Below are 23,376 nucleotides of genomic sequence, written 5' to 3' on the forward strand. Positions count from 1 at the left end.
CAGAAGCAGCTACGGAAGCCGAAGAAGCCAATATTATCGGATTGAGAAAAACACGAAGCCGAGCCTCCGGAGAAGCCGAAGAAGAGGCTCAGGCCGAGGCCGGGCATGCGCAGTGCACGCCAGTCGCCTCGTCCGCAGCTGGCAGCGCCGGCGCGGTGCAGGCCGGGAAGCGGCGAGCTCTCGCCGCCTCCTCTCCAAGATGGTCTCCCGGCGCCTGTCCCCTCCCCTCCCCGCTGGCCGCACATGCGCAGTGCTCGCGGCGGGCCGAGCCTGCTCCCTCCTCGCCTCTCTCTCGCTCCTTCCTCCCCTCCCTCCTTCCTGGCCGCCCGGGCGCCACTGACAAGACCGGAGCGGAGGCCAGACCGGAGCGAGGCCGGCTCGGAAGGGCGCGCGAAGGGGACCGCGAGGGCGGAGGTAGGGACGCGGGCGCCGCCTCGCCACAGCCCCGCTCTCCCGCCCCGAAGCGAGGGGGCCGCACCCCTCCCCGGCGTTGTGAAGCCGCTTCCCTCTCGCCAGCCCAGCGCCGGCGCCGGCTCGGGTAAGGCCAGCTGCCCCTGCCTCCCGCAGGAGGGGCGTCGGGAGCGGCGCGCGGGCGAGCCCTCTTGGCCTCGGCTGCAGGAAGGAAGGGCGGGCGGGCGGGCGGAGGTAGGCCCCGGAGGCCGGGCTGCTGCTGCTGCTGCTCTGGCCGCCGCCGCCGCCTCCGCTCCACCGCCCGTCCGCCCTCCCTCCCTCCTCGCTTCTTTCTCGCTCGCTCTCAAAATGGCCGCCGCGCCCGTTGAGGTGGAGGGGGGGGGAGGGAGGGCGCAGCCGCCCCCGCCCTGCGGAGGGTCCCTCAGCCCCCCCCCCCCGAGAAGAAACCCCTCCGGGCAGCCCCTCCCCTGCGCTGCCTCCCTTCCCGCGGAGCGCCGCTCCCTCCCGCCGCAGGCCGGCTTTCCGTCTCTTTGGGGTGACTAGGCAAGAAAATGTCGGGGGGGGGGTGCAGGAGGGGCTCTTGGCCGCCTTTGCTGCCCACCCGCGTGCCCGTGCTTTGTGGAGGCTTTCCACACCCACAGAGGCATTCGGCGGCTACAGGAGCCTCTTTTTTCCTGCTCTTTCCCGTCCTCTGTGTGTGTAACGGGAGGATGAAGAGGTTATGACTGCCTCCCTCCACCTTTTAAAATGATGCGAAGGAGTATTCTCTTTTTCAACACCGATGCCTTTGGGGGGGAGGAGGATTATCTTTTTCTAATGAGGCCTAACGGACTTCTTTTTATCTTCCTGGGTTCTTTTAATGGTATAAACTGCCTTGCCTGAGGTGAGTATAGGTGTTGCTGTTAGGTATGCAGGGTAACGACCCCCACCCCCAAATCAGTTATAAATAACTTGGGATGGGAGAGAAAAGAGGACCTTACCGCTCTTTTTGTGCCTATGTACCACTCGCTCACTGAAACATCACCATCTCTCATGCTTCTGGTCCAAGTGGATATGATCCATCTTGTCATCCTCCATCTGTTCAGTCCCGGCTTATACCATAATGGCTCCAACCCATAAGCATTTCCCCCCTGCTTTCTTTACTTTGCTCTGAACCTGGTTTGCTAGAGGAGTGCTTCTTGTCTTCCCCCACCCTTTGCCTTCCACCTCACCCCCTCTCAGCCAGTGTAGTTTTCATTTCTTGTACCTGCTGCTCTCCATCCTCTATTGCTCTGTTTCTGTTTCATCTCCCCCCCCCCCCCCGCCCCCGAATGGCAGGGGAAGGAGAACACAGGGCTGCTTTGCCCTGGCCCTTCATTCTTCAGGCCAGTTTCCTCTCCTACTACCCAGCCAACCTTTTAGAAGTTTCCAGCATCCTGGTAGTGATAATCTTTGGAGTAGCTACTGAAACAATCAGAGCTGAATCTCCAATGTTCAGCTTATTTATAAAGCCTAGCTTGTTTATATCCCCTTCTTTCCCAGCCGCTTTTCCTTGAAACCCAGTATCTTCGCTTGTTTGTAAACCTCATGCAATCACCCATGTTTCCCCAGCCATCCCATAATCTGTTCTCATCGCCCTGCTTTCCACCTCCACATAACCTATTAATGTTTTGGCCTAGTATTCCTATAAGCTTTGTCTCACAACACACATACCCTACAACATACATCTCCTTGTATTTTTAGCCTCTTTCCCCCTTATCTCTGCTTTCCCCTTATCTCATATTTAACCATCTGCATTCACCGTGTGTGTTCCTCATGACTTAGCAAGAAATAAGGGCATAGGAAGTTATAGTAGTAATAGCAACCTTAATAAAGACCTGGAGATAAAGAAAGATAGTTTTATATGGAGAGAGGATATATCCTAGGTCTTGCTTCTTTTTCCACGCTCCCCTCTTGTTTTTATTTAATTCACTCTTCCTGTCTACAGAGATGGAGGAGAATTTGGTGGCTTGGTGGCCTGTTTATTAAAATAAATAAAGTTAAGATCTGAAGTGTTGGATTATTAAAGGAAAGAGCCTGTAATGTTCAAAATAAAGAGATATCTGACAGCTCTAATCTGGTCCTCTGTCAGGAGGCCTTTTTCCCACCCATCTCCCTGCAGTGACTGAGTAAGAGGAAAATCTTTTGATAGGAGGTGGCTCAGACCTTCAAAAGGAGCTGCAGCAAAAATGGGAGGAGGTAGTGTTGGAAAACGAAGGGTAGAAAGATCAGATGCTGCATGGGGGTTTTGAACCTCATTGATGGTAGTTTAAAGATGAAATTGTGCTGCCAAAAATACTTTGGGTGGATTGGGGAGCAGATTTGATTTTAGAAACGCAGGTAAGGAATTCCCATTATCATGTTCAGTCAGAATGCAGCTTTTATTGTAACCGGTTCTCTGCTGTCTTGACCTCTATGAAGAAGTTGGGGGGTGGCTCACTTGCTTTTAAGAGACGTTTTTGGCAGTAGGGGGGGGCATGCTTTGGAAGAGATGCTGCACTCTCAGCCTTGAATAACAGCAATATCCCTTTGCCTTGGTAGCAACGGTTAGAAAAAAATCTGTCCCGATATTGCTGCAGTAGGACTTGGTTGTTGCAGGTCAGATAATTTTGCAGTGGATTTTCTAGCGGATTGAGTGTTTGGCTGCTTGAGCTATATTAACAGCTTTCACTACCCCCCCCCCACAAGAATAGTGATGTTTAAGCACATTAACCTGTTTGCATATGCAGTTTTTCTGGGCTTTCTTTCTACCATACAGATGTCATTTGTATACTGTGTTGTGGGAGGAGGGGAAGGAATGATCTGCATTTTCAGAGATTTATAATTTAATAAATATTTTTGTGCCATTCAACTGTACGTGTGGATCAAGGGTGGGGAAAGGCTTAAAAAAACCTCCACAATTTTCCTGTGATAATGGAAGTAATTCTAATATCTCTGAAATACATTGGGATGCTGAACAAAGAAAACAGTTAACAAAAGCTTTTGCTACAGAAACCTAATTTTGTCCAGATTGTTTTGTGTTTTCTCATTTGGTTTGATTGTGTTTATGGACGATGTGTGCAGCCATTGAGCAGAGGAGACACTGGGTGGAGTAAGGCAGAAGCTAAGAAACGTCTAGATTACCCTTTTCATAGCATTTTTTCCCTTCTGCCTGTGTTTTGGCTGGGGTGGAGGGCATAGTAATTGCAGTAACAATGAAGTCTATTCTTTAGGGAGGAGTCTAGTGGTGCAGAAATCAAGCAAGTGTAGTATTCTGTTTGGTTTTCCCCCCATTTCCCTGCAGGGTGGATCTTGATTTGTGTAGCAGTAAAGTGACCAGTCACTGTTGCAAGGCTTTTTTTGTCTGGTTATCTTTCACAGACTGACATATATTTTCACTTGTTGACCTTATCTTATGTAAATCATTGAGTTTAAGGAATGCCTTACACAACTAATACATGTTAGATTTCTTTATTAAGGTTTTGTTTCTGTATTTGTTTGGACATTTTTTAGAGGTGCATTGTTACTCCAACACGGTATGCTGTGCTGCCTCCCAGAGTAAAATCAGATTGAGGAAGATTATTCTGCTTTGAAGTGATGCATTTAGTCATATGCAAGGATGCTTTTAGTAGTGTTTGCTGGGAGTCTTGCACAAATTTTTTGAAAGACAGCAAGAACACAGGACAAAGGCTATAAGAAGTGTTTGGATGAAATTGTGAATATGGTTCCCCCTTTCTTACACATTTAATGAGGCATAGCAGTGTTCGTACTGAACTCCAAGTTGTTAATGACAAATCTAATTCCTTAGGTGAAAATACCTGAGGAGCTTCCAGTTAAACAAATATTTTGACCTTTTGGGATTGAACTGAATATTTTAATTTAATTTATTTATTTAACACATTTTTCTGTCCTTACAAGGGCCACCAAGGCTGCTAACAAATTTAAATGTTCTCATTTGAAGGAGAGACGTATGATCTTTAAATAGTTTTCCATCTCAATACTTGACATATATTTTCTTTCCTGTGCAGTACCTGGCATTCTTTGGATAGCTGTCCCTCAGGCTCTGTGTTTTCTGCCTTCTGTGCTGCACAGTTCCTTTTGAACACCAGTGATAATCAAGCACATTGGTTGCTTCTGAAGGCCCCCGCAAAGTTATGACTGATATTTTGTCCGTTATTTACTGTATGCCTATATGTGTTTTTTTGGCTTTGCAATCTTGCCTGTGGTCTTGTTGAAGGGCATCCTTACTGGTACAGGTATTAATGTGTTGGAAGTCAAGTTTAATGTGTATACCCTTCTTTTAGAATTTCAGGAATGTTGCTTCTTGCTATAAGTGAAGGATCTAAACCGTTTGAATGATTTTAATTGTGCTGTTCAATGCATAGGTGCGCTCTGTGTATCGGTTAAAGTTTTCCCCTGTTGCTGTTAGGGAATTCTGTCTCATATCTGACTTAAAAATAGTGGTTCTGAATGCAAGAATGTTTTAAGATCACATCATGCAGATCAGTTTTTATTAATGTCCTTTAACCAACCTGTGATAGTCACATTAAGCGAGGGTAGGCTCTGTCTACTCTTTGCCAATTCTTATTTATTGGTGGATAATCTTTCATAATGTGAGACGTACTGTGTGCACACAACAGAGGCCATGGTTGTTCTAATTGAAATAGCATGGAGAACAGTTCATATGTATGGAGCATAAGATTCCAGCCATGATGCTACTTGTGTATGTTTACTAGGCAACTTCCCTGGAAAAAGGGTAGATTTGTTATGCTGTTGCCCTGACCGGGATAGGCCAGGAGAGCCTGATCTCGTCAGATCTCAGAAGCTACGCAGGGTTGGCCTTGGTTAGTAGTTGGATGGGAGACCTCCAATGAAGACTTGAGTTGCAGAGGCAGGAAACAGCAAACCACCTCTGTTAGTCTCTTGCCATGAAAACTCCACTAGGGGTTGCCATAAGTCAACTCTGACTTAAGGGCCGGATTTCATTTTGTTATGCTGTTAACTGTCTCTTATGAATGTGGCATAGTATTCTTGGGCAACTAACATTCTCTTATGTATTGTATCTTTAGCTAGTTATATAATAAAGTTGTGTGTGTGTGTGTGCTCCTTGTTCTCTTAACAGTGATATGAAGTTGGTCATGATGTCTGAGTTCATCCAGTGATCTGGTTATGTATTCTGTTACATTATTAAGTTTACCTCACTGACCTTTGGATCTTCAGAGGCAGATTTAGTGAAATGCTTAAGAAATCCTAGTATCTGTGAGGATCTAAGAACCATGTATAGAAGTCAAAGCTACCAGAAAGCATGTGATGCTAATTTGCAGCCCAGGCATAATTAGATCCTTGATTTGGTCAACTGCAAACCAAGGTAGATGGTGCTTTGTTATTTCTGAAATCCACAGAGGTCCGAATGCTACATTCACTAAAGATTAATAAGGCCTTTTGTGAATTACATATGAGGCAACATCCTCATCCTAAGATTTCATTTAAGCTGTACTCTTAAGTTCTAGTTTTGGAAGCTGAGTTAGCTTGCTGTAATTTGGGTTGCATAATCTTTAGTGGCTAACATATAGGGTTTGCTAATTAAGTTGGATCTCTGGATGAGTTGTTTGATCATATTTTACTTAAACAATTTGCTGCTTGAGTTTATGTGAGAGGAAAAATTAAAGTGTTAGAACTTTGACAGTACTGTTAAGGTTACTTAATAGTACTGTTAAGGAAATGCAGTACTGCTGGGAAATGTATGTTAAAACAATTGGTTTTGGGCTGCTGGAGTGATGGATGTATTTTGCCCATTTAAAAACATCCTGGTTTAAATAAAGTTATTTTGAAAGCATTTATTTATATCACAAAGAGAGAGAGTTCAATTTTAAATCAAATTTCCCAGTTTGAAGTTTCCCAAATAAACCATATTAACTGGTTCATAAAACCCTTGAGGCATTGTCTTGCAGTTTGGGCTTTTATATAGTCTAAGAGCATAATCCAAATGTTTGGTCATGCAACCACATGCCTTTGCTATAATGAATTACAACTCCTTAGGGATAAGACTGATTTTCCTTCGTACTTTTGCAAGGATACCACTTACTTGAAAGTTAAGGCAACAATTCTGCATACACTTGGAGGTAGCTTCTAAACAAAGTGGGGCTGGCTTCTGAATAAGTCGATGTAGAAGGAGGCTGTAAATGTACATCACTTCCCCAAAGGAAGGGCTGGTTGTTACTTGAGGTTCTCACTGAGGTGGAAAGTAAATGTCCATGGGCTTTGGTTGGCAGAGTTATAAGTACTCATAATCAGAGAACAGAGTATTTTGCAGTGCTCAAGTACTTGAGAGTACAAGGCCACCCATTATGGATTATCCTAGAGAAATACAGGATGGTAAGTCTTGAATTCAGATGCCTGTGATCTGCTCGTCTGCAGGTTCAGCAGGAACTCCAAAACAATAATTGGAGGTGGAAAGTGCCTTCAAGTCATCGCTGACTTATAGCAACCCCTCCTGGGACTTTCAAGGCAAGAGACTAATAGAGGTGGTTTGTCATTGCCTGCCTCTGCAACTCTGGTCTCCTTTGGAGGTCTCCTATCCAATTTCTAACCAACGCCAAGCCTGGTTAGTTCCGAGATCTGACATGATTGGACTTGCTTGGGCTATCCAGGTCAGGGCTCAATAATAATTATGATTCATGCATTTCCATGTCATTTTGTTTTTCTATTCAATTTCAGATTTCCTTCAAATAAAATTAATTTTAAAGATTTTTTTAAAAATTAATCTTTGCTGGAAACACACTGTCAAATATTACCAAATTGAACCTCTTTTTCCTATCTTCACAGAGCTTCACAGATCATCTTGACAATTTATTCATGGGCACTGTGCATTTTCAGTCCCTGTCTTTTAGGTGTCCATGACAGTGGTTTGTATTTGGGTGCCAATTTTGTTCCAATTACACTATTTAAACATTACATTACACCAGTTAATGCATTTCTGCAGCATTATTTGAAGCAGTGTTAAATCTGGTGTTAATAATGTTAGTGTATCTTATAAGTGAAAGGTTTACTATCTAAAGCTTTAAGACATCTTTAGCCCATCTTTTTCTAAGGCAACCCTAAGAGATGTTGGACTTGGTCACTGAGGTCCAATAGTTCCTCATGTAAATGATTACTAAGAGTTATTGGATTATTGGAAGAGTTATTTGATTCTAAAACTTTGTGTGTCCTCAGATTAACAAACATGGTTTATTTAAGATGTAGAGCACTTGATGCATTCTTGGATAGATCTACTGGAACAATAACATTCTCTCCGAGGGAGCCACTTGTGAATCAAATTTCTATGAAGCCTGATGTCAAATGCCTCTTCTGTTATTTTTTGCCACTTCAAAGACTTTTTTGGCCATGCCATCTTGGTGTGATATTCAGGAAGCAACTGTCTTTGCAAATACTGAAACAACACTTAAAGCCATTGTATGTTTAAGACAAGTTATGTTGCAGGGCTGATGAAAACCATGACTTGAATATGTTTTGCACCTTGTTGCTTATGCTGTGATTTGGTTGAATATCTGAATTGCTAAGCCATAATGATAACCTTTGTTCTTCCTTCAGAACAGTGTTTTCAAAACTTTTTTGCATGGAGGAACCCCTACCTAAGAGAATGTTTACAGGCCAGAAAAGTTGATAGTGGGGAGCACAATTCAATTACTGCTAAATTATTGTCAAGAAAATGTATTTGTAAAGAGCTGCATGCACTCTCTCTTACTCAGCCTGCATAACCTTAATCAGTGTGATATTTCGAGGGATATTTGGTACTTTCCACGGTATTTCAAATTATTTATTTCTCATGGAGCCCCTGATGATGTCCTGAGGGAACCCTGGTTGGGAAACACTGCTCTAGAAGTTGTTTTACCATGTGGATAGAGCTTTTGTGAGTCACAGCTCACTTCTTCAGATACAGCTAGAATGTGGGTCCATCTGTCCTTACATCTTGGAGAGTGGAGCGATTACAGAAGCTGAATGATAATAGCCAGTGAATGGCAATAGCAGGTATGATTGAATAGGGTGGGGTTTGCAGGGGGGTAGTGGGTGTGGAGTAAATAATAATAATAACAACAACCGATTTATATACCGCCCTTCAGGATGACTTAACACCCACTCAGAGTGGTTTACAAAGTATGTTGTTATTATCCCCACAACATGCACCCTGTGAGGTGGGTGGGGCTGAGAGAGATCCTAGAAACTGTGACTCACCCAAGGTCACCCAGCTGGCTTCAAGTGGAGGAGTGGGGAGTCAAACCCGGTTCTTCAGATTAGGGTCCCGCGCTCTTAACCACTACACCAAACTGGCTCTCAGTTAGCATTGGTAATGAGACAGGACGCCAATGTCACGATTCAGTCCAGGTGGATGCATTGTCTCGAGCTTTGTTACCAGTTGCAATTCAGCAGTCTCTCTAATCTTTCTAATCTCCCTTTGAAATGCCTCTGCAGGATAACTGCTACTTTTATGTCAGCAACTGAATGTCCTGGAAGGTTAAAATGTTCCTGCACTGATTTTTGAGTGTTTTGGTTTCTGAAGTCAGACTTGTGTCCATTAATTTTTTGTCAAAGGGACTGGCCAGTTTGTCCAATGTAGAGGGTGGAAGGGCATTGCTGACAAGTGATGACATTGGAGAATGAGCAGGAGTATGAATCCGAGATGGTATGGCTGATGTTGGTGGGTCCACTGATGGTGTTGCTCAGATCTATATGAGAGCAAAGTTGGCATCTTGGTTTGTTGCAGGCCTTCGTACCAGAGTCCATGTTATTGTTAAGCAGTTTATCATTGTGGGTGAGTAGTTGCTTCAGGTTAGTAAGCTGTCTGTAAGCAAGAAAAGGTCTGCTTCCCCCCCCCCCCCGCCAGTGCCCGTGTGAGAAAAGTGTCACAATCCAGCATGGGTTGTAGGTCATTGATAATGTGTTGAACTGGCTTGACTTGTGAGCTGTAGGTGACCACCAAATGTTGTCCAACTTTTCTCAAGTGACTGTTCTGATTACAGGTTTTTAGCAAATGAGTGTACCAGTTATATCCCATTCCCCCTTCCCTAATTTGTTTGCTGTTGACTGGGGATGCCTCTCTTTTCTCTTTAGTACATGTGTGCGGCTTCCAGAGCTGAAAGAGGCATTGGAACAAACAAGGTTGAACTGTACTTATTGACAGAAAAAGGTGTGCACGCATACTATACTAGACTCCGTAGGATCATAATTTAAAGACCCCCAAAGGGCATCCAGTACAGCTATCCCAAAGGGCAACTAAGCAACCAGACAATCTAGCACAAAGCAGGACCATCCATCAATCAGATCTTCTCAATCCACCTAGATCACTCCATACTGTCCAGATGAGAGTACTGGCAAGATCTGGTGAATTTATAGGAATTGCTGGTGGGTTTCCGGTGAGGTGTCAGCTTCTCCCTGCCTGAAACACAAGTGTGTATAAGCCCCTTTAATTAGAGAAGGTCCATAATTGCAACCTGTTTTTAATGGCATTTTAAGAGTTATTGCAGTCCTGTGTTGCTTCAAAGGGAAATTGCCATTGAATTCCTTGACAGATGTGTCATTTAACTATTATTAGTTAACAAGTGGGGACCCAAAAAGACTTGCAGGGGGGCATCTTATTTCTCCCTCGCCCACCATGTTCTCTTTCCCTACCTTGCCCCCATAGCCTCTATCCTGCTTCCTACTCTTTCCCACTCACCTTTACCTACCCCTCCCTCTTCACCTTTCCCCTCTCCTTCTCTCCTATGGCCCCGTTGCATTGTGCTGGCTGAGCCAGCCTAGATACTTAGTGGGAACCTGCAAGACTCCCCGCCCCCCATCATCCCTTCCCCAGACTATTTCCTCTTTCCCTCCTGCTGGCAGCCTTCATTTGCTCACTTTCCCCCAGGTTCTTCTCTCCTTCAGAACCACTAAACAACTTACCTTTTATCCAGAGGAGTTAGCCGTGTTCGTCTGTAGTTGCAAAAGAGTAAAGAATCCAGTAGCACCTTTAAGACTAACCAACTTTATTGTAGCATAAGCTTTCGAGAACCACAGCTCTCTGCATCTGATGAAGAGAGCTGTCGTTCTCGAAAGCTTGTTACAATAAAGTTGGTTAGTCTTAAAGGTGCCACTGGACTCTTTACTATTTCACCTTTTAGCTGCACCCTCCCCCCCCCCACGTCTTCATCTGTATTTTTAATTTATTATACTGCCTTTCTCCACAATGGGCACCCAAAGCAGCTTACATCATTCTCCTTGCCTCCATATTATTGTCACAACAACCCTGTGAAGTAAGTTATGTAAGCTGAGAGTGTGTGACTGGATCAAAGACTCTCAGTAAGCTTCTGTAACAGAGTGGTGGTTCAAACCTGGATCTCCTAGATCCAACTCTGGATCTCTAGCCACAATACTACACAGGCCTTGGGAGGTGGGGGGGCTGCTGTTGAGCAGTAGGAAGCAGCTGGGCCTGGATGAGTCACGTACGTCATGTGGTTTCAGGGCAAGATTTCAGATTTTTCTGCAAACTGGTGGCATTTTGCAGGTGTGTAGGAAGATATGTCTGTTCTTGGTTCCAGTCTTCAGATTTAAGTATGCTCAGATCAGGGCCACTTGGCTATTAGTATGGAAGATGGCACAAGCAAAAGACATCCATATGCAAAGGTGGTAGGGCTGAGACACAGAATGATGTGTTGATTTTTTAAAAAAAGAATGAGATGTGAACTGTTCCAGTTACTGAAGAACATCTCCTAAATTGGCAAGTATAGTAGTGACCTGGTATGTATCTCACTTGATGGACATCAATGCAAAGGCTGGTCTTGCCATTCCTTTTGTGCAGGTTCATGGCAGACAAGAGGGTCAGCGCCTCACAATTCCAGCAATGATTTATCATTATATTCAAGATGGATAAAAATCAATGGTATTCTAATTTTTAAAAATCAGATTTTTAATTTTAAATTGGATTTTATTTGATAAAAGAGAGTTTTCTATTTAAGGTACATTATAACCCAAAGGTTTTTAATCAGGAAATAGATGAATTTTAGATTATGTTATATGAGACTGTATAGTCATACAATGTTGACAATTTGTAAGTGAATTCCATTAATTCATTCATTAAGAACCCAATGTTATGTTCTCCCAGAGGTTTCTGTAAGATTATTTTCGGTAATTTTTTCTATCTAGAAGATACCATCACAGATGCTTGGTTTTGCAGTTTGCAAAACTGAATTTGTGTCTGCAGAGATAGCTTGCCTCTTCTGAACAGCAAAAATGTTTAAGATAAATATATAGAGTTGAGAGAGACCTCAGCCCTATTATTTTTCCTCAGATCTATGTACACAGAATCAATCCTTTACCTCTTAAGTGATGAGCTTCAAGAAGTTCAATGACTAGAAGATTGTTTGGGATAGAATAGACCCGGACAAGGAAGATGTTGAAATAGCTAAATGTGAGGAGGGAGGGCAAGCAGTAAAAATGAAAATGAAACTTTTTAAAGAATACTCCAGAAGTCTTGAGATCTTTGAGTAGCTTGAGATTTATCATATTATTCTCTCCCTTGAAAAGAAAACCTATAATGGCAGTAGGCGGCAAAAGAGAAAAGCAAAAAAAAAGTTGTTCAAATTTGAATGATTCACATATTAAACTGGATAGTGGTCATCTTGTAATGATTTCATAATCATCTGTTTCAAATGGCGAATAGCCAAACAATCATTAGTTTTCTGATATAACTAGCCTGAGAAATTATTGTTCTAAAAATGAAACTGAGTTGTAAATATTAAGGTTATAACAACCAGCAAGAAATAGCTTGTCTGTAGAAAACCATGATTTAATTGAGTATTACAATTTAAATCAAATCCACCCTGGTTATACTTGAATATTTCACATGTGGAGATAAACATTTTAAATTGGTAATGCATGATAAAAGAGTTCTGGAAAATTTGAAGTCCTGGAGATAAACTGTTTGTCTTTTGGGGCAACCCCCCCCCCAATTTTGGTGAAAATGCAGTACTTCCCTATCAAACCTAAATTCACTGCTTTAATAGCATAACATGCATCATTTATATACTGGAAAAAATGGAGGAAAGCCCAGTCTGTACAAGGAATGACCTTTCTGGGGTTTTTTTCTGTGCATCATCTCTGTGTAGGGATTAGGGATGTAAAACATTAAAACATTCAAATGATTAAACAATAAGGACCTTTTTACTCATTTATTTAAAACCTTTGTCTTTCCATCCAAATAGGGCTCCCAAGGTGGAGAACATCACACATTAGAACATTTAAAACAATATTTTAAATGCATGTATAATATTTAACAATACAGTAAAAACACAACCAGAAAGGAAGGGCCAGTAAGAGTTTACTGGGGGGACACCAAACAAAACAAGAAGTCTTCACCTGCTGGTGGAAGACATGACAGAGGGAGAGACAGGCATATCTCCCTGGGGAGGGAGTTCCAAAGTTTTGGTGCCTCAGCTGAGAAGGCCCTTTCTTGGGTTGCCGCCTGTCTAGTCTCAGATGATGGGGGCAACAAAGCAAGGCCTCCGAATATACTTGGCATGGATGGGCAGGTTAATGTGGGAGAAGGTATGTTGGTCCCAAGCGGTATAGGGCTGTAAAGGTCAGTACCAGTACTTTTAATTGAATCCAGATACAAATTGGGAGCCAGTGTAAATGGAACAAGACTGGACTGATGTGGTTTCTGTGAGCCATTCCAGTCAACAATCTGGCTGCAGCATTCTGTAGCTTCTGGACAACTTTATGTAGAGCACATTTCAACAATCTAATTTAGATGTTATCAGGGCTTGCAGCACAGCGGCAAAACCTTTTCCAGGTAGGTAGGGCAGCAGCTGTCTCACCACCTGGAGCTGGTGAAAGGTACCCATCGTTACCGCTGCCACCTGTTTATTCAGCTGAAAGCCCATCCATATTCAGCAGCATGTCAAGTTACAAACTGCTCCTTTAGGAGGAGGCAACCCCATTCAGAACAGTAGATATCCCCATTCCTCAGTCAAACCTCCCCTGCCCTACCACTATCACCTCCGGTTCATGGAGATTAAGTTTCAGCTTGTTAGCTCTATCCAAAACTGTGTCCGGGCACTTCTTCATAGTTTCCACAGACTCTCTGGGATCTGTAGGAGGTGCACATAGAGCTGAGTGTCATCCATGTATTGGTGGCAACTCAGCCCAGATCTCTGGATGACCTCTTTCAGTGGGTTTACATAGATCTTGAAAAGCATTGAGGACAAGATAGAACCTTGGAACACTGTAGGTCAGAGGCCAAGGGATAGAGTGGCAGTCCCCCAGCACCACTCTCCAAAACCTACCCTTGAAGTAGGACTGTAACCACCTCAAAGCAGTGCCTCTCAGTCCCAACCTAAAAAGATGATCCAGAGGAATACCATAGCCAGTGGTATCAAAAGCTGTTGAGAGGCCCAGGAGAATTAACAGGTCACGCTCCTTGTCCATCTCCCAGCACAGGTCATCCACTAGGGCGACCAAGGCTGTTTCAGACCCATGACCAGGCCTGAAACCAGATTGGAATGGATTCAAACAATCTGCTTCATTTAGGAATGCCTGAAGTTGGCCAGCAACTACTTGTTCAGTTGCCTTGCTCAAGAATAGGACATTTGAGAATGGACAATAGTTATTCATCTCTCCAGAGTAACTTCCTGTAGGAGTGGATAAACCACTGCCTTCTTCAAGTCAGGGACAGCCACCCCTTCTCTGAGAAGGTCATTTACTTACACATTGCTGTAAATGCTGTCTGTTTTCTAAAGTATGAAAAAACTGGCAGTGGGTTTCCTGTGCATTTCAGGATTGTGACTGCAGAATGCTTTTTCCAATGCTGGGCTTGCTGTTAATAGTCCAGGCACAAGACCGTCATTTGGACAGTTTAATGAGTTATTTTTTAAAAAAAAAAAAGTCAGTAACAGGTGTTACAAAATGTGCTAGATTGCGGGCTAGATTGTTAGCTTGTTAATGTTTAAATAAACACTTATTTTATTATATGTACATCAAAGGGCTATTTTTAAAGCAGATACTCTACTCTTTGAAATATTTTTCTTCCAAAATGATGTGCTGCCACAGCACCTCTCAAATTTGTGTAGTTTAACAATGCATCTAGTTTTAATCTCAAGCCTGTATGTTGCCCACTCTGTAAATTAAACTAACTTGATGAATGTAGCTTGTCTTTTTTTGGATGGAAGTATTGCCATTCTAAGGTTTACTCTCAAGTAACATAGGCCAGATTCGAGTCCAGTAACACCTTAGAGACTAACTCTCTAAAGTGGTCTCTGAGGTGTTATTAGAGCTGAATCTTGCCCTAAGAATTATGAAAACCTAAAAAGAAAAAGGCCTTCTTTAAAGTTGGGAATGTTAACTCTCAGTATAGCTCTTCTTCCCAAAATACTATACACTATCTTAATTGCTAAGTGTATTTGTAATCATTGCTCTGCCTATACAAGCTATCAAAAGTAATGCTCTAGAATGACTGATTTTTACAGGTCTCAGTGCATAATCAGGTCATCTCACCAGGAGCCGAACTAAATGTGACGAGTTACTAGAGTTCTACACATGTCTGCTTAGCTCAAAGTTTGATGGGAAGTATAGGTCCTTGCAGCTTTAAGTTTAAGCTTTACAGAGCGGCAGGGAGGGGAGTGCAGGCATGGGGCTGTTGCCGGGCACCCCTCTTCCCCTCCGCTGTGTGTGTGGGGGAGTTTCAGGGCCCCTCTCTCCCCCCCCCTTCCCCACACAGCAGACGGTGTCTGGCTGCTGCTAGCTTCTAGCGGGGCTTCAGGCGGGACCGGGCGAAGAGGTCAGCAGACAGGGCGCCTGGAGTGTCACTGCATCTTCTCCCTCTGAGGCGGGGGACATCTTGGGTGATTCCCTTTGCCCAATCAGGGAGGCAGGAAGTCAAGTTTCTTCCTCTTTCATGTTGGCGGTGGGAACACCCTCTCCCTTAGTTCTTTCCTGCCTCCAGGGAGAGCAGTAGCTCTGGCAGATCTCTCTGCCATTTCTCTTCACTACTTTCATTTTCACTTTTCGTTTTACTCAGCCTTCCTCTCTCCGCTATTTGCTTCTTCATTATACAGTCGCTGCTTCTTTGCTTTTCTTATTCTGTTCTTGCCTCTGCTGAGCTACACAATCAACAAGATCTACAAGCTATGGAGCTAATAGACTCCAATGGGAGTTTTATGAACGGTGAGGAGGGGAGCCTAATTACAGCGGCGTTAACAGCAGGAGATGCCAAGCCACCTGGTACCGTCCTGCTTGCACAGCAGGAATGGAATCCCAGCACCTTTCCGGCCTCAGAGCCATGTACACTTTCCAAACGTAAGAAAAAGCAATCTGGCTCCAAATCAACAGCACAATCCTGCCTGTAGGCAGAGAAGAGCGCGGAGGTGACGGCAAACAAAAAGGTGGGAAATGGCAGCGGAGCCCGCCTGAATACGTGCCTGCCATCCTCCCGGCGGGAGGATCCGCACCGGGCCCTTCCAGGGCAAATTGGACCCTGCAGACCGCCATTTTGGACTCAATGTCGGACGGTAACGTACCTGACAGGGCTACCCTTCCCTTCCAACCAGACTTCATGACCCTCTTGAGGCAGACTATGAGGGAGGAATTCTTAAGGTTGTGCCAGTCTCAACCCAGGTCAGCAAGCGAGGCAAGTTCTCCCCCCCTCTTCCCCCAAACAATGTTGCATCACCAATATGTGGCCTACTAAAGCGGCACAAAAATCAGCCCCCAGTGGCACCAGGGACAGGACTGAGACTTGGGGGGGGGGATCTTCCTCTGATAGCAAGTATAGGGAAGATGGGGGGTTTCTTTCTGAAGAGGAGATTGTTAGCATGCCAGATCAGCCAGACAGGTTGTTCAAGGCTGACGATTACCAGTTGCTGCTGTCTAAATCTCTAACTGCCCTAGACCTCCAAGAAGCCCCCTCCTGGGGAAGGGGAGGATTCTAAGCAGGGCAAGACCTCTAGACCTAAAGGCTGTAAAGAATTTTCCCCTAGAGCTGACAATGCAGAAAAGGTTTTCCCTTTTCCTGAGTATTTCGAGAGGCAGTTGAAGGCCGAGTGGGTGGCCCCAGCAACTAGCAAATCTTATCCGACTGCAGTTAAAAAATTGTATGCTTTACCTACATATGCTATTGAGTTATTGCAGATTCCCCGCATTGATGCACTAGTTGCTGCCCTTCAGTTGCTGGCTCTCCTAGCTGAGGATGGCCAGGGCTCCATCAAAGACAACATGGACAGGAAAGCTGAAGCAGCCCTCAGGAGGGCTCACGAGGCCTTGGCTATGGCCATAAGAGTCTCGTCCATTGCTTCGATCGTAACCAGAACATCAGTAGTCTGGGTTTGCAAACTGATTCAGCTGATTTCAGGGAATCATAGATGTCTCCTGGAAGGAGCAAATAGGATTTTAAAGGCTAACACCTTCGCAGCTGATGCCACCCTAGACTTTCTGACCTTTTCATCTTGAGCCATAGCTTCTTAAGCGGTCGTGAGGAGGTTCCTTTGGTTGAGAGCTTGGCCAGCAGACCTTCGCTCCAAATTCATACTCATGGCCTACCCATTCCAGGGTGACAAGTTCTTTGGAGATTCTCTGGAAAAAGTCCTGGTGGAAATGCAAGATAAGAAGAAAGCCTTACCCAAGTCGCTTAGGAGTCTTGATAGGCGTATGTCCAACTTCCAGTCCTTTTGTACCCATCACTCCTTGGCAAGAGTTCGACAGGACACCAGACGATCCTCTTGGAACAACAAGCCAAACTTCAAACGAACCTCCTTTGGAGCCAGGTCCACCTGGTTCAATCAATCTAGTGGTGATAGACAGGAGTTTGAAGCCAAAGCCCCAAAATCCTGACTCCGATTGGGGCCCGGTGGGAGGGAGGCTACTTCAGATTCATCATACCTGGGTGGAGTCAAAGGCAGACACATGGACTTTAGAAGTAGTTTCCAAAGGATACTTGATAGATTTTGAATCCTACCCACTGGGTCGTTTCATAAAATTCCCGCTTTGCAAGGACCCCCAGAGAAGACTCATCACCTTAAAAGCCATAAGCCACCTCCTAAACATCGAGGCAATAGAATTTCCTCCTCCGGAGGGAAGGAGCGGTGTGTATTCAGTATTCTTCACAGTTCCAAAAAAAACCCCGGGGACTGACGAGCAATCTTGGACTTAAAATTTGTAAATCGTTTCATAAAGACAAGACATTTGTGCATGGAGACTCTTAAGATCAATTGCTGAGGCCTTACGATCCGGAGAGTTCCTTACATCCATAGACCTCTCGAAGGCGTATCTCCATGTGCTGATGCACCCTGCTCACTGCCAATTCCTGAGGTTCTGCGTGGGTGGTCATCACTTCCAGTTCAGAGCACTTCCCTTCAGCCTGGCAACTGCTCCCAGGGTCTTTTCCAAGGTCCTCATCAATCCCATTATGCATCTAAGGGAGAAAGGTCTCCATGTCCACCCATATTTAGATGACATTCTAATCAGAGCGCATTCCAAGATGAGATCTCCAGGTCACTGCAGAGACAATCGAGTACCTACAGAGCCATGGCTTCTTGATAAACCCAAGCAAATGCTCCCTCGCTCCTTCACAGAAGCTGTTTCATCTTGGTTTGACGATCAACACCAAGGAAGGAAAATTCTTCCTCCCTCATGAGAAAATTCAAAAGACCAAGCAACTCGTCAGCACTGTGCTTCAAAATGGGTCTTCCTCCCTCTTGACACTTTCCAAGCTGATGGGGGACACTAGTCGCCAGTTGCGAGGCTTTATACTGGGGTCGACTTCTCCTTTCCTTTCTTCATTCTTTCCAAGCCCAGATCATCGCCAAATCGAACAGAACAGTCAGGTTTCCATGGAAAGCCTCAGATGGTGGACAAAAGACACCAACTTACGTCAGGGGAAAGCCTTCCTCTCTCTGCAATGGATACATCTGTTTACAGATGCCAGCCTTTCGGGCTGGGGGGTGACGCTGCAAGGATGACTGGTTCAAGGTGTCTGGTTGAAGGAGGAATCCCGTCTTCCCATCAACCTTCTAGAGATACGGGCGATCCATCTGGCCCTCTTGCATTTCGACCAGGCTGTAGTTGGCAGGGACATCTTGATACAGACAGACAATACATCGGCCAAGACATGTATCATAGAATCATAGAGTTGGAAGGGGACATACAGACCATCTAGTCCAACCCCCTGCCCAGTGCAGGATCAGCCTAAAGCATCTCTGACAAATATTCATCCAGCCTCTTCTTGAAAACTGCCAGTGAAGGGGAGCTCACCACCTCCCTAGGCAGCTGATTCCACTTTTGAATGACTCTGACTGTGAAAAAGTTCTTCCTAATATCCAGCCGGTACCTTTGTGCATGTAATTTAAGCCCATTGTTTCAGGTCCTACCCTCTGCTGCCAACTGGAACAGCTCCTTGCCCACCTCCAAATGACAGCTTTTCAAATATTTAAAGAGCAATCATGTCCCCCCTCAACCTCCTCTTCTCCAAACTAAACATTCTCAAGGCCCTCAGCCTTTCCTCATAGGGCTCAGTCTCCAGACCCCTGATCATCCTTGTCACTCTCCCCTGCACCCTCTCGATTTTGTCCACATCCTTTTTGAAGTGGGGCCTCCAAAACTGCACACAATACTCCAGGTGCGGCCTGATCAAGGCAGTATAGAGAGGGGCTATGACCTCCTGCGATTTCGACGCTATGGCCCCTTTGATACAACCCAGGATTGAATTAGCCTTTTTTGCCACACATCACACTGACTGCTCGTATTTAGTTTACAGTCCACTCTTACCCCAAGATCTCTTTCACATATACTAATGCCTAGAAGTGTGTCCCTCATCCAGTTTTTGTGGCCCAGATTTAATATTGTGCACTTGTCTTTGTTGAATTGCATCCTATTCACAGTTGCCCACTTCTCCAGAGTATTCAGGTCTTGTTCAGTTTTAATTCTATCTTTTTTGGTGTTTGCTGCTCCTCCCAGTTTGGTGTCACCAGCAGATTTAATGAGCAGCCCTTCCATTCCTTCATCCAAATCATTGATAAAAATATTGAAAAGTACCAGGCCCCAAACTGAGCCCTGTGGCACCCCACTGGACACCTCCCTCCAATCTGATGAAACGCCGTTGACCACCACTCTTTGAGTACAGTCCTCTAACCAGTTCCCTATCCACCGAACTGTCCCATAGTCCAGTCCACAGTCTTCCAGTTTGCCCATCAGAATGTCATGGGGGACCTTATCAAAAGCTTTACTGAAATCCAGATAAATGACGTCAACTGAGTTCCCTCGATCCAGTAAGCTGGTCTCGATCAAAGAACGAAACCAGGTTGGTCTGGCAAGATCTGTTAGGGACAAAACCATGCTGACTTACCTGGATCACTGAGCGATCCTTCAGGTGCTTACAGATTGATCCCTTTAAAATCTGTTCTAATATCTTCCCAGCCACAGAAGTCAGACTGACCGGCCTGTAGTTTCCCAGGTCATCCTTCTTCCCTTTCTTAAAGATTGGGATAACAGTAGCTTTTCTCCAATCTTGTGGCACATCCCCAGTCCTCCAGGAGGCCTTGAAGATGATGGACAGGGGTTCTGCAAGTTCTCTAGAAAGTTCTTTCAGCACTCTTGGATGCAGCCCATCCGGCCCAGGGGATTTGTATTCATCTAGTGAAGCCAGATGCCTCTCCACAACCTCTCTGTCAATGTCAACTAGCCCCTCAGGTGTATCAACAAGCCCCTCAGTTGTATCAACAAGCAAGGGGGCACTTGCTCATCCAGACTTTACAAGGAGGTAGTCAAGATCCTGTCCTGGACAGAGGGCTGACTGAGATCCATTCAGGCAGAGCATATCAAGGGGATCGACAGTGTGCAAGCAGACTGGCTGAGCCGCAAATCATTGTAACCGGAGGAATGGTCCTTCAAAGCGGAAGTGTTTCTACAGGTCTTCTGAGGAGAATCACTGAGCAGACAGAGGAGGTGATACTGGTCGCTCCATGGTGGCCCATGAGACCGTGGTTCTCTACAGTTCTGGCGCTGGCAACATCCCACCCGTTCACACTGCCCTCCATCCCAGACCTGCTACATCAGGGTCCAATTTGGCATCCACATCTCGAGTTGATGTGTTTGACCATGTGGAAATTGAAAGGTCCTCACTGACTGACCTAGGCTACCTTCCACAAGTGGTCCACACCATGTTGGCATCCAGGCACTCTTGGGTGCACCCCATCCAGCCCAAGGGGATTTGTATTCATCTAGTGCAGCCAGATGCCTCTCCACAACTTCTCTGTCAATGTCAACTAGCCCCTCAGGTGTATCAGCAAGCAAGGGGGCACTTGTTCATCCAGACTTTACAAGGAGGTAGTCAAGATCCTGTCCTGGGCAGATCAAAATATACAATACCGCTTGGAAGGCCTTCGTTTGATGGGCCAGGAGGAAGAAGGTGAACCATCTGCAGCCTCCGCTGTCAGCCATCCTCCATTTCTTACAAGAGGGCCTAGACTCCGGGCTCAAACCAGCCACTCTACGAAAACAGGTAGCAGCATTGGCTTCTGTCATCTCTCCGTTTGAGGGTTTCACTTTATCCACACATCCCCACATTCAACGCTTTCTCAAGGGCGCTACTTCACTAAGTCCACCTGTGGTTCATCTTTTTCCCTCTTGGAGACTACATGTAGTCCTGTCAGCCTTGACTAGGGCTCCCTTTGAACCAATTGGGTCCATTCTGCTGAAGTGGCTAAGTTGGAAGGCTATTTTTCTGGTTGCCATCACATCAGGCAGGAGAATATCAGAACTCGGGCTTTATATATAAAGCCGGACTTGTGCGTCTTTCACAGAGACAAAATAATCCTACGTACTGACCTGACATTCATTCCCAAAGCAAGTTCAAGATTTCATAGGGCTCAAGAAATGTGTTTACCATCTTTCTGTCCTAGTCCAACTCATCCTAAAGAGAGGGAGTGGCACAACCTTGATGTATGGAGAACTCTCAAAGCATACCTGACTAGGACAGAACCGATTAGGAAGTTGGACTCTCTTTTCATACATGTCGCTACCCCCAATCTCGGAAAAAAGATGCCAACAACTGCAATTGGGAGGAACATCCGAGTGTGCATAGCGGAAGCGTACAGAGCGAACAATAGAGAAATCCCCCAAGGGATCACTGCACATTCTATGAGGAGCGCAGCCACTAACACAGCCCTCTTCAATAATGTGTCACTGGAGGAAGTGTGTAAAGCAGCCACGTGGTCTTCCGTGTCTTCCTTGGTGAGACATTACAGACTGAATCTGTATGACTCCGCAGATGCCGCATTTGGGAGAATAGTGTTGCAACACGTATTACAGGATGAGGAATCTCTCCCACCCTCTAGAGATTAACGGCTTTGGGAGCACCCAAGATATCCTCCGCCTCAGAGGGAGAATGGACCTTTGGATGAACAGAGAATGAACAGAGCATGGGCTCCAGTTCTGAAAAACACCAGGCCAACAAAACACTCCACACCCGACAATAGCCCTGCAGAGAAGATTAGCACATCAAGCACCAATCCATATGCAAAAGAACCTCCTCAGGATACAGTGAAGCCTCCCGCCATTAGCATTCCACACCCTGGGAAACTCTTACAGAATGACTCAGCTCAACCCCACCCCTCCTGAGTAGATACAAATGACCTACATCTTTTCCACACTGTGACACTGAGAGATCTCTGTCTTTTGGTGCTACACCTCTGAAGATGCCAGCCACAGCTGCTGGCGAAACGTCAGGAACTACAATGCCAAGACCACGGCAATACAGCCCGGAAAACCCCCAACAACCATCGTTCTCCGGCCGTGAAAGCCTTCGACAATACATCGACCTTTGGATACTTACTGAGAAGGGTCCTTCTCTGAGAAGCGGAGGACATCTTGCCCCTCCCAGGTTTCCTCATCCTCACCTGTCTTTATCCCTCTTCTTTGTTTACATCTTGTGTTGCAACCTCCTTCTTCTTTCTATGCTCTATATTCCTGTAACTATTTTCCAGGTTTGACTCTGATGAAGAGCTCTTTCCACCTATGAGTATAAACAACATAGAAGGAAGAAAATTACTGCTATCGGGAGTCACCTGAACTGAGGGAGAGGGTGTTCCCACAGTGTTTTGTTGTGGGGATAATAATGACATATGGTTGTTGGGGGTTCTCCGGCCGTGAAAGCCTTCGACAATACATCAATAATGACATAGTTTGTAAACCACTCTGAGTGGACATTAAGTTGTCCTGAAGGGTGGTATATAAATTGAATGTTGTTGTTGTTGTTGTTGTTAATCTTAAAGCTGCAAGGACTTACACTTCCTATAACTTCCATCAAACCTTGAGCTAAGCAGTCATGTGTAGAACTCTAGTAACTCGTCACGTTTAGTTTGGCTCCAGGTCATCTCACTTGGGAACTTTCTCCTTCCCAAGCACTGTCCATTACATTTCTCATAAAAAGACTATATAATTTTGAACTACTCTTACTGAATTGTCCATATATCTGTCCTGAATCCAGCAAGATCTTGATCCTGTAACTTAAACTTATCACTGCCTAGAACCATCATTCTTGAACTACTGTACTTGTAATTTCTCTAGTAGTTGAAAGTCAGTCATTCCTGTGAGCCTTGAAATTGGACAAGATGAGATGCTGTTAGAATGGTGGTTGTAGGTCTACTGTTCTGGTTTGATAGTAGCAAAATGGTATGGGAATTGGTCATCCCTTCATTCCTTTTGGCCACTGCCCAGACATAATAGACCAAAGAACTGCATGCAGCATCTTTAGTTCATGTTCAGTAATTAGACAGAGAGAGAGAGAGAGAGAGAGAGAGAGAGATGCAAGATATGAAATGGATTTTTTTCTGCAGAAGCAACATTCTTCACATTTGGGGGGGGCCTCTAATTGCTTCAGTCTATACTGATTTCATCAATAGTTCTTGATTTTGAGCTCCTAAATTTTCTTGGCATCCAGATATTGGCCTT

General features: G+C 44.9%; 1 protein-coding gene across 2 annotated transcripts in view; it reads left to right on the forward strand.

Moving 5' to 3' along the window:
* Nucleotides 1-255: 255 nt before the first annotated feature.
* The window catches only part of PAFAH1B1 (platelet activating factor acetylhydrolase 1b regulatory subunit 1), an 88,087-nt gene continuing 64,966 nt past the window's right edge, over nt 256-23,376 (forward strand). The window contains exon 1 of one of the 2 annotated variants that reach the window (XM_055001250.1): nt 256-538. The gene's annotated coding sequence lies outside the window, so the exon portion shown is untranslated. The remainder of the gene's footprint in view (nt 539-23,376) is intronic. The other variant, XM_055001251.1, reaches the window with a different exon arrangement.

This window comes from Eublepharis macularius, chromosome 17 (assembly GCF_028583425.1).
Source record: "Eublepharis macularius isolate TG4126 chromosome 17, MPM_Emac_v1.0, whole genome shotgun sequence".
Classification (NCBI taxonomy): Eukaryota; Metazoa; Chordata; class Lepidosauria; order Squamata; family Eublepharidae; genus Eublepharis; species Eublepharis macularius.